This window comes from Photinus pyralis, unplaced genomic scaffold (assembly GCF_008802855.1).
Source record: "Photinus pyralis isolate 1611_PpyrPB1 unplaced genomic scaffold, Ppyr1.3 Ppyr1.4_LG9, whole genome shotgun sequence".
Lineage (NCBI taxonomy): Eukaryota > Metazoa > Arthropoda > Insecta > Coleoptera > Lampyridae > Photinus > Photinus pyralis.
In genome coordinates, this window is record NW_022170878.1 from 22,899,202 (window position 1) to 22,910,334 (window position 11,133).

An 11,133-nucleotide genomic window follows, 5' to 3' on the forward strand; every position below is an offset into this window, starting at 1 on the left:
TAGGGTGTGTAGACGAGTCGGAGGACAGTGATGAAAGAGGACAGAAAGCAAATGGCAGAGGGTAGTGAACAGCTGATGGTAAAGAATTGAGGGCAGAAAGCAGAAGAAGAGTGCATTGGAGAGTAGACACAGGACATGGAAAAAGTAGCAGAGGCTATGGCGCAGAGCAGAAAAGTCAGGCGGCGGGTAACAGACGATGCAAGGAAGAGGATATATAAAAATAGACTGAAGGCAGAGTACAAAGGGCGGAAGACAAAGAACAAGGGACCAACGTAGAGGACGAGCATAATATGATGGATAGCAGGAAGTAGATGAACGGTGACAGAAGCTAAGAACTGAGGAGAGAGTGCCAAGAACCTGGAAAACGAATGGCAAAGATTGGAACTGAGGACATGGGAGAGATGCCAGCGCACAGAGAATTGAAGATAGAGAACTTTTGAAAGGGCACGGGGCCGAGGAAATATGCTAGAGGAGAAATGATAGGATGCAGTGTGGGGAGCGAGAGAAGTCATAAGGCGCGGTACAGCTGTAAAGCATTAGAAGTGATAATTGGAAGGATGGAAGAGAGTTGGTAGGAGAGGACACAGAAGACAGAAGAGCAACTAGGGGCGACGAAAACAAACGGGGATACAGAGCAGACGAGAAATCACATAGGGAGGAAGGCAGGGGGCCAAGTACGTTTGAGAGGTGGAAAAGCGCGTAGGGTAGATTTCCGGAAACAAGAGAGATGGCATGCTACAGCAGTGTGCAGGGATTAGAAGAAAGACTTTAGAGAAGGAGATATAAGGAAGGGGGACCTCAGGCAAACAACAGATAAACGAGGACTTAGTGCAGAGTAGAGGTCAGAGGGGCGGAAAGTGAGGAAAAAACAAATACTAGTTCCTGGCATGACTGGAGGGAGAAAAAGAGGTAGAGAAAGCCAGGGGAGTGTACGATGTAGTAGAGAGGGCCACCAAAAAACGTATGGGAGCTAAAATTAACACAGTTGAAACATACGCACCACCAGACGAGAAGGAGAAGGAGTTAAAAAGACAACTGAAAGAGTACAAGAAGAGGATAAGATATTGCGTGGACGGAAATAGATCTAAGCCTAGCACCCCGACATGTTTAAAGGTTGCATGGGAAAGGTCGCGCTAATAGTGAGCGGGAGAAGAGTACCAATAAACAAGGTCCACTCCGGAAGGAATTATGCATGGGCGGAGTAATAGCTTCTAGCTCTCTTGAGCATTATGGCTCAATGGTAGAGCGTTGAGTTATAAATCCGGAGGTAGGGTATTCGAACCTGGGTTGAGGTGAATTTTTCATCTGTGGCAGAGATGGAAATTACCTTAGACCAGTTTCGAGCATTCTGCCGTCTACTCCGAATCAGGTTTTCCTGCAGTTTTCCTAATTCGTAAGGTAAATACCGGAATAGTATAGAACACCTTAAGACCTTCTGCAGAGGCACCTCTAAATAGCATTATGCGGGTCACTCTGTAATTGGGCGCAAGCCTGTTGAGGACCCAGAACAAGAGAGGGATAATAAATAAATAAATAAACAAATAAATAAATTGAGTCTGTTCCAGCTACGATACCATTATACACATAAATTCCAATGATAAGTTTTTGTTCACCCCTTTCTCGAATAAATAAGCATGGATCAGCATTACTGACCTTGAATTCATGTTCATGAAGAAAACTCCCAGACGTTTGTTCCAGCATCTTGGCGCTTGTTTGAGATCGTAGAGACTTCTTTTCAGTTGGCAGACGTTGTTGGTTCCATCTTCATATCCTTGGGGCTGTTTCATGAAAACTGTTTCTTCAGGATTTCCGTACAGGAATGCTGTAGAGACGTCAAATTGCATCAAATTCATGTTTTCACTTGCTGCAATGCTAAGAATCGATCGGATTGTCCCCATCCGGGCGACTGAACTGAAGGTTTCACTGCAATCGCTACCATGATGCTGACTGAACTCCTTGACGGCTAGCCGCCCCTTGTACTTGTCGATGCTACCGTCAGGATTTTTCTTAAGTCGGAAGACCAACTTGCATTGAATTGTCTTTGCACCAGGTGGAAGATCTGTCAAAATCCAGATCTGGTTTTCTTTCAACGAAGCGATTTCACGATCCATGGCTTTCTTCCACTCTACAGAATCACTTCTTTTTAGGCCATCTTTAAACGTCTCAGGATCCTCGGTCACTAGATTTACAAACTCCTCCACCAGCATGGAATATGGTTCCAGATGTTGGGGTTTCCTCAAGAGCCATCTATTCCTCAAGATTCTTTCAGAATTCTTCTGAAAATATTCTTGTTTTTCCGTCTTAAATTTTTCTTCTTCTACATCCACTTGTAGCTCATCGTCACTGTCATCTTCTTCTGTTCCTTCATTGTCTTCTTTTATTGGAAACTTGACTTGATTTTCACATTCTTTAATTTTTTCTTGAAATTGAACATCTCTGGAAAGAATGACCTTGTGATCATTTGGAATATAAATTCTGTAACGCTCATCACCATCATATCCAACGAGTAATCCTTTACTTGTTTTCTTGTCCATCTTCTTTCTCTTCTCACCAGGTATGTGAACATAGCAGACAGATCCAACAACTCGTAGATGTTTTATCCTTGGTTTCTTCCCAATCCACAGTTCATAAGGACTTACCCCTTTTTTTGAAGATTTTCTTGTTCTATTTAACACGTAAATTGCTGTCCATTACCAACTCTGCCCATATAGAATCTGGAAAATCAACTTCATTGTTTGAGTACTTGAAGGTTCTGGCCATTTCGATTGTTGTTCGGTTCTCACGTTCACTGCCTCCACTTTGATCTGGTGTGTAGGGCGCTGTCAGTCTCTGAGTGATTCCGTTCTCCACTAGGATGGTCTTAACCTCTTCACAGTCGAATTCACCACCATCATCACTGAGCAGTTCTCCAATGCTGTGCCCAAGGATTTTTGCGTGTGCTAAGAACTTTTTTTACACAATGCGCACACCTGATTTATGTTTTATCACAAAACCATAACGAAATTTTGTGTAATTGTCTTTAAAAATCCAAGAAATCGTTTTTTTTTACTGAAGGATTCACAAAATGGGCCTACAACATCAGTAGAAAAAAGTTCACCAGGTTTCCTTGCAGTTACTCGAGTACCAAACGGCAAGCGATGCGCCTTTCCAAAAATACAGGGCTCACAAACCTCTTTCACTAGCTACACGGTGATGCCTAACTCTCTTTTGCGCATCTCTCTCACGTGTCGCTTGTCTTGGTGCCCCCATCTTTCATGATAGAGTTGCAGCATTGAGTTTTCTACTTCAACGATGTTGACTCCCTCTGCTCTCTCAGGAATCACTGATTCGATGGCTGCCTTGTACAGCCTCCGCCTTTTTCACGACCTCCGCACAGGACAGTTTTTCCATTCACTTCTAACCAGCACTTGGTCGCAGTGGAGTAGAACTTACTGTTTTCATTTTTATCTTGAGCTGCTAAAACAGAAAAAAATTTCTTCAAATCTTTGGAACATACCACACATCAGTCATGATCATTTTTAGAGTGCTTTTCTCAGTGAAAGAAGAAATTTCAATTGTTCCCTTTCCAATGGCTTTGAGCACTTCTTTTCCAGCAGCCTTTATGACGCAGGGTGATTGAAATTCTTGAAACTCAACAAACTGGTCCGGAGATTTCGTCAAGTGCTTTGTGGTTCCATTGTCGATCCACCATCCTGATGAAGTCTCTTTCACTTGAAGAATATCTTCACTCACACTACAAAGGGCTAGCTACATTGGAATCCACGACGTTGGTCTGATGTACTTTCTTCTGTGGTCGTCCATCCGCAATCCACTTTTTGCACGTTTTTATCCAATGTCCCTTGTTTTTGCAATAATTACAAATATCATTTTCTTTTGACCTCTTTGATTTTTGGTATGTTTTGGATTTTCCGTTTTTACAAACAATGCTTCTCCAGTGGCGCTGTCTGTGACCTTTCTGAAATTTCTTTCGTACATACACAATTGGGTCACTAGTTCATCAGAGGTTTTTTCTTCGTTTTTCGACAACATCCAACTAGATCTGAAATTCTAGAAATCGTCTGGTAAAATTTGCAAAACTTTACAAACAAGAAGTAAACCAGGCAGTTTCTTCCTTGGATTTTAAACCATTGTTAAGCTCATTCCATCAATTTCTCAATTTAGCAACGTGGGTTGAAACATCCTCTCCATTAATCCAACTGAACGCTAAAAATTCTGTGAATATCTTAAACAGCTGATCTTTGGATGACGCCTCAAAATTCAATTTTAACGCTTCCCATGCATCATGCGCTGATTCTTTATCCATAATCTTTTGATAAACTGTGTCCGACACTGAGCTCGATATCATGGATTTTGCATAACTATTCCCCTTATGAAATAAACCACTTGCCTTTTTGTGATTAGCTTTGACCCTTTCATCTTGTTCGCTATCTGACAAAGTCTCTGGTTTGCAAAGCTTTCCGTCAATGACGTCCAGGGTGCCCTGATATGATAGCAAGTCACGCATTTTTCTCTTCCAAATTGGTCAGTCTGCCTCACCAGCTAGGGGTTTGATGTGTTTCGCCAAATCCATTTCTTAAAAAAATGTGTAATGACGAACCTCTACAACAAACAAAACTTCGCGACTCGACTTTGTACTTTTGGATTCCCACGTGCGATTTCTTTATTCAGACTCTTTTATTAATCTGAGCCCATAACGTATTAAAGTTATTTAATATACCCAAAAAGCACAATTAGAACATGTATCTATTCTTTTTATGAAAAAGAATACAATTCTACAAAATTGACTGACAGAATATATTATTCATTCTAAAACACGCCAACTTCTAAATATAATTTTTGTTTAAAATGGCAATTAACATTTTTACTTTAACAGATGCACTTACCAACTTTCCTTCTGCTTTTGCAACAAGCCATTGAATGGACGGTTCCACCGAAGACATTTTATTTACAAACTACGCGTCGTGCCATTAAACTCGTTGCGCGTGCTTTGAAGACATGATTATACACTTGCTTCTTAATATACTATTTTTAAACAAATTTTCAGTTTGCTTACAAATCACTTTAAAGTATGAGTTATATTTATTGCATGGTAAATTAGCCCTCCAAATCTTCACATTGCGGGACACTTAAAAGTAAAACGGCATTCCATAGAAATGTGAGTTGAACCATAAACACTAAATGATGGTATTTTAATCATTGTATAACGGGAAATGGGTACACCTTTTACAATTTGGAATTTTATCTATTGTGATTTGAAACGACGGATAGTTTAATGATCTTCAATCTCTGTTTTAAATGGCCGAGAACAAAATTACCAAGTTCCGCCTCCCCAACGAGCGTCTTTGAGGAAACAAACACACAATTAAAATTTTAATTTATTACGCTTACTTAGACTTAACAAATAACAGACTGAACAGCATTCAGAAGATTAATAGGAGGAGATCAGTACGTTAAATTAGACCTGAGAACGAAGAAATTCTACTATAAATTTTAATTAATCCCAGTCGGATACGCCACCATGCCCACCGGAATCATGTCCCTTGTGATGTATCGTCTTGTACACGGTATGGGTATGCTTTATGGTCTTCACTTTATACGGTACATAAATCTTGACGTATTTACTGAAAGAATGCGTTTTTTTTTCAACTTTGGGTACTAATCTACTTACTCTTCACCGGCGTATCCCACTGACAAAGCGCCCAGCAAGCAGATAACGAACTAGAAAGTAGCAATTAGAGGCAGATCAGGGCACAAACAAACACAATTTACCAACAAATCCAGTTTCATATCGGCGATTGATACCAAAACGGCTTCTTCACTGTATTAGTACCGATGATTTGTACGTGTTTTATTTATTGGCCTCGTTGAAAACAAGTAGTGGAGTGGGAAATTTTTGTTTTTCTTCTATTACTCTTACAATGTGTATTATTTATATTGAGAAAATGTTGGGCAACTCGAGCGGAACGAGTGAAATTTCACTCTCTCCGGTCGCGGCAGAATCATACGAAACGGGAATTAGCGAGTGAGAAAAAAAACTTTCATAGAGGAAAATTATAGGTTTGCAAATCGATATTAGCAGCTCATGTGCATCCCTTTCTTCTCGAGCGAGCTCGAGTTATTTGGGTTTCTGCTAATGTGCGTGTCGCTCGAAAAAAAAGAGTGCGGCGCTTCCGGTTTTCTAGGCGAATTAAGTACCGGTTTCGTTGATCATCGCACGCACGTGATGCAACCGGATATGCAGTTGTCGGGAAAAGTGAGTGTATCAAATCGGCAGACGCTTTTCTCTTTCTTAGTGTAAGAAGATCACTTAACACTTGACTAATTCTAGTCCACTTCACTTCAAATTGGCGATGAGACAAGGTAGTGGTCCATGTACAGATCCATGCGGAACACAGACATGGGGTGGGGAATTTTGTGGTAATTTAACAATAAGGGTATTAGGTACCACCAAGTTCATTAAAGCTAGACAAGGAAGTCTCATTGTCCATTTGGAATTGTGGAATCCTGTATGGATTCGTCACTGAATGGGCAGTTTGTGCCACTTTCTGCGAGTGAATGATCAGTAAAAATGTGGTTCTCTATACTGGAATTTCTGGAAAAAAGTTAACTTGAGTAGCACAGGGACCATACAGGTTGACGTTCAAAATTAGAGACAAGCTGAAATTTGGCAAAATACTTTGTTTTAAGGTATTAACTACCGTCTGAAACCCCATCGCCGATGCTTTGAGCCCGTCATTCCAAAACCACCCCCTAAATGGCGTAAAATCCACCTTTTTAGTGATCTTTTACTTTTAAAAAATAAAAAGTGCACTTTTTCGATCTTGATGTCTCTGTCTGTCTGAGTCACAAAAGCTCCGGAGCTACAGCACTTACATACTTGGTATTGGTGTCATTCGATCGAAATAAAGAATTATTTCATGTTTGTATTCTTCTTAAGGCATGAAAATAATAAGGGCTATTAAAATCGAAAAAACAAATTTGAAAGTGCACTTTTCGCGTCTTGCTCACAAGCGGCTTAACGAATTTTTTTAATTTTTTTTAACTAAACTAAGCATTTTTAAGAAAAATGTCAAAGGAGAACAATTATAGAGAAGAAAATTAGCTACCACATACGTATACATCAAATTTTTTAGATTTTGTGTTGCAAATTTCAGCAACTCATTCAACTGCTTAATCCAAATACTACATGGTATATTATTTTTTAATATTACCTACTATTAAACGCCGGAAACTATTCACAAAGGTTGCCTAAAGCATGATGAATTGAATACTGGGTCCTGTAAGGAGGTCTTCGAAGTGACCCCCCCCCCCCCCCCAACTCTAAACAGCCTCCATCACTCCAATCGTGGGTGTATCGGCTTGTCCGGCACCTCATTCTCCGTAGTCCGTTTAGTTCGTACCTACTTGCAGTCAGGAGCGTTAACCTGCCCCATCCCCCACCCCCCTTTCAAATTTGATGTCGTATTATTATAAGGTAATGCACTCACATGCGCCACCGATAATAACTCTTGCGCCATTATCGTTTTTTAGAAATCTGAAAACACATTTGAGAGGGGGAGTATATGTAGCACTCCCCCCCCCCCTACTATGTATTTTGTCGCTGGTATCTATGCCATCTGATACATCTGGCTATGCGCTCAACTGCGCCACTTGAATTAATATGGCGCCATCACGGTTAAGCCATGACAAAATTTTCAGAAAAAGGGGGGAGGCAACTTAACGTTTTTAAAAGTTACTTTTTTCTATCATGTTATTACAGGGTGGTGTTTTTAAGTGGACCATTAGAAGTATCTCAGGAACGGTTTGGAATTTTAATTCGGTCCCATTACCTTTTTTGAATAATCGATCAAAAGGAATCATTTAAACTTTTCCGGATGCATCAGAACAATACCGGAACATTCTTATTGTAAATGACACTATCTTTTCTGATGATATTTTTGAATTCCTCATAAAAAATCAGTATTATTTTGGAAATATGATGATGCTATGTCTGACTGAATGGTTTCGAAGTTTCAAAGTTTGACATTTTTGACATTTTTTATTTTTTTGCAGTTTCAGAGGTTCAGTAAATTAGCCATATCGCGGTTATCTGACAACTTAGCAAAATGTTTTTTTACGAATGGACAGGTAAAAATCCACGCTATTAAATGTTATTGGTCTGATTTTCAAATGTAATTCGAAAATAACACGAATAATCATTCAAAGTTGACAATCGGTTTTTGGTCAAAAACTTGAAATTTTCAAATGGAAACCATATCTTTACTATGCATCAATGGAAAGAGCATAAAAAAGGACAAAAAAACATACTATAAAATATACTATACTATACTACACAGTGATACTATACAGTTTTTTTTAGTTTTTTTAGAAAAATTTTGCAAGTACAATTTTTTATCCGAAAGCAAACTTTTGGGCGGCTGAAGCCGATTAGCCCTCCAAGACGCGCGCCTTGCAAAAGGTGGTTTATTTCGCCTCTTCGAAAAAAAGGTCTTTCCGACGACACCAATTTGAAAACAATCGGACTCATACAAAGAAGACGATAGAAAAACACTGAAAAATCGGAGACTGGGAGATGGCGACCAGACCTTGTAGCCCCGCCCCTACGTTGTTCATTACATGGCCCTGGTAGGTACATGTACACTTGTACAGGGTGAGTCAACGATTGCGCGGAGTAACTTAATTAATGCCTTGAAGATAAGATTTTTCGATAGAGTGCTTTTGTATTATGATATGGTTGAATATTCTCAACATTTTAAAAATATTTGAAATTATACAGTGTGCGCCCACAAAGTCGGGCGCCCAAATGGTACATTTTTTAAAAAATAGAACCCCCCTGTATTTGAATGCATTTTTGAATTCTACGTGTAATTGTCTTTTTTATTATTTGGTTAATATCCGAAAAGCAAGTAGTGTAAAAGATGATTTGATTTTTAAGAAAAATTGAGCATTTGCAAGCGTGAGTAATTCAGTATATATTGTCAAAATTATTACTTAAATTTAGATTCCAGGTTTTATATCTTTTATCCTGGGTTAAGTAAAAGTCAAATAAATGGATCTACTATGAAACATTCAAAATATAGCTTACAGGGTGTTTTTTGATAGGTCCAAGGTTGCAGAACTTCATATTAAAAATCTCACTTTTTTTAAAGGAACACCCTGTATATTTTTCTGTCATCATTTAGCTCCTCCAAAAACCTTCAACTTTTGATAATAATGTCCTATACCTATCGCTAATAGTTTTCGAAATATCTTGGTTTTCCTGGGTTTTATATTCTAATCTTAAAAATAAGTTATATGTAATTTACATAATAGTGAGGTGGCCATGCAAAAAAAAGGCAAGTTCCCATACCACAACCAGGGCATCTTTTTCGGCGGTGGAGTAATTGCACTCGGCAGGTGTGAATAGGCGGTTCGCATACTCACTGGTCGCTCTTCTTCCTTTTGGCTTTGTCGTAATATGGACTAGCCAGTTAGAAGCGTGAGAAAAGAGTTTTTATGTTCCGGGCCCCATGTCCATGTTTCATCTTTCTTTAACAATGCCGTGAGTGATTTTGCGAAGGCTGGTACAAATGGTCCATACCAAGAGAATGTCCGTACGAAGAGGTCCCTTATGTTCCTGGGTTCCGTGAGTTCAGCGATGGCCCCGGTTTTATGTTGGGTCTGTGCTGATGCCTCGGGAGTGATTATGGGTCCCAGGTATCGGATCTGCTCCTTTGCGCAATGACACATCTTACCCCGTGCCCTCCGGTTACAAAGGCGCAGGCAAGTGTGGACGGCAATGAGGTTCGGTAGATGGGTCGGAAAATCACCTTTGGTAGGACGATTATTAGAGTATCTTTACGTGATCCATGGGACGCGGGATGGCAAATGGGGCGTTCCGTAGCCCATATGACATTCTTTTATAATGGTGTAGTCCCAGAGGGGATATAAAGGCAGTTTTATCCCTGTTGGCAGGGTAGGCGGCGACTTGCCAATAGCCGGTCTACAGGCCGATAGTTGACATTACTAGAGCGTGGGCGTCGTGGAGGAGGTCGTCGATGCGTGGCAGAGGGATTTAACTTCCGGTAATCGACACAGAGGAGGGTGGATCCGTCCGACCACAGGTGAAGCCCATGGGGATTAGCACCCTTCTATGATGATTTGCGACACCTCGGACCTGGAGGATCTGTCGTTTGGCGGTGTTCACACGGTATAGTAATGCGATCGGTTGACAGGACCTCGAAATGGTATGTACTTCCAGTGATGTTGGCGTTCACACTGCAAGGAAGGTGTCCCTCTTTCTCTGGAGCAGGGCGTGAACATCGTTTTTTTCATCCTTTGAGAAATGGGTAGCCTCTTCGGGGCGCAGACTGTTATCTCCTATCTCCACCATAAAGAGGGAGTCGGTGTGTCTGGTTCTCTTCCTTGGCCAGTGGGGAAGGATTGCCGGTGACGGAGGAGGTCTCAGTGGGGCGGCAGGCTCCACTGGGCGGGTGTCGGCGAATATACTGTACAAATTAGCGTGTATGGTATCTTCCCAGTCTTGGTGGGCGACTAAATCGACTTGAACCTTTCCCGAACAGGTGGAGGTTTCTGTACGCCTGTCGTCTTTAGTCGTCCGGATAGAACGGGTGGCGGCGCGTACCCCGATGAATAACCATTGCCCTTTCGGCAGGTTTAACAGGATTCTCGCATCTTTTATGAAGTCGACACTTACGAGGACGCGGTTTCGGGCTCCCGAGAGGTGGGATCGCTCGGTCTATTAGAGTGGTTGGTACCGTGGCGGTTAGGAGGGCGGTGGATCTCGATATTCCATGAGCCAACACTAAATTTACGTCTCGCGGCACGAATTTACAGTTCGTGGTTCGAAGGGTATTGTATAACGTGTGTCCTGTAATACACTGTTGCCCACCCGTGTCAATGTTGGTGGTGGTTCCACTTAGCGCTGGAGCTCCCCGAATGGGGTAAATGTGGATCTTAGAATCTTCCGAATCCTACGGTCCTTCGATACGAAGAGTCCGGTGGGATCATTTGGTCCTTGCTCGCTGTCGAAGAGTTCCCCGACAAGCTGGTATTGTGACTAGTTCGGTCCAAACGTCTTGAGTTGGAGGGTGGTAACATCATCCCACATGTCGACTATCCGCTTCACTCCTC

The 11,133-nt window shown here is 41.2% G+C and overlaps 1 long non-coding RNA gene across 1 annotated transcript; it reads right to left on the reverse strand.

Annotated features, from left to right (window-relative positions):
* Window positions 1-5,387: 5,387 nt before the first annotated feature.
* LOC116180361 lies at window positions 5,388-5,855 on the reverse strand. Its single transcript, XR_004147108.1, has 3 exons — window positions 5,770-5,855; window positions 5,669-5,718; window positions 5,388-5,621 (listed from the first exon to the last, which is right to left on the reverse strand). It is a non-coding gene; the product is annotated as an uncharacterized LOC116180361 (long non-coding RNA).
* Window positions 5,856-11,133: the final 5,278 nt, after the last annotated feature.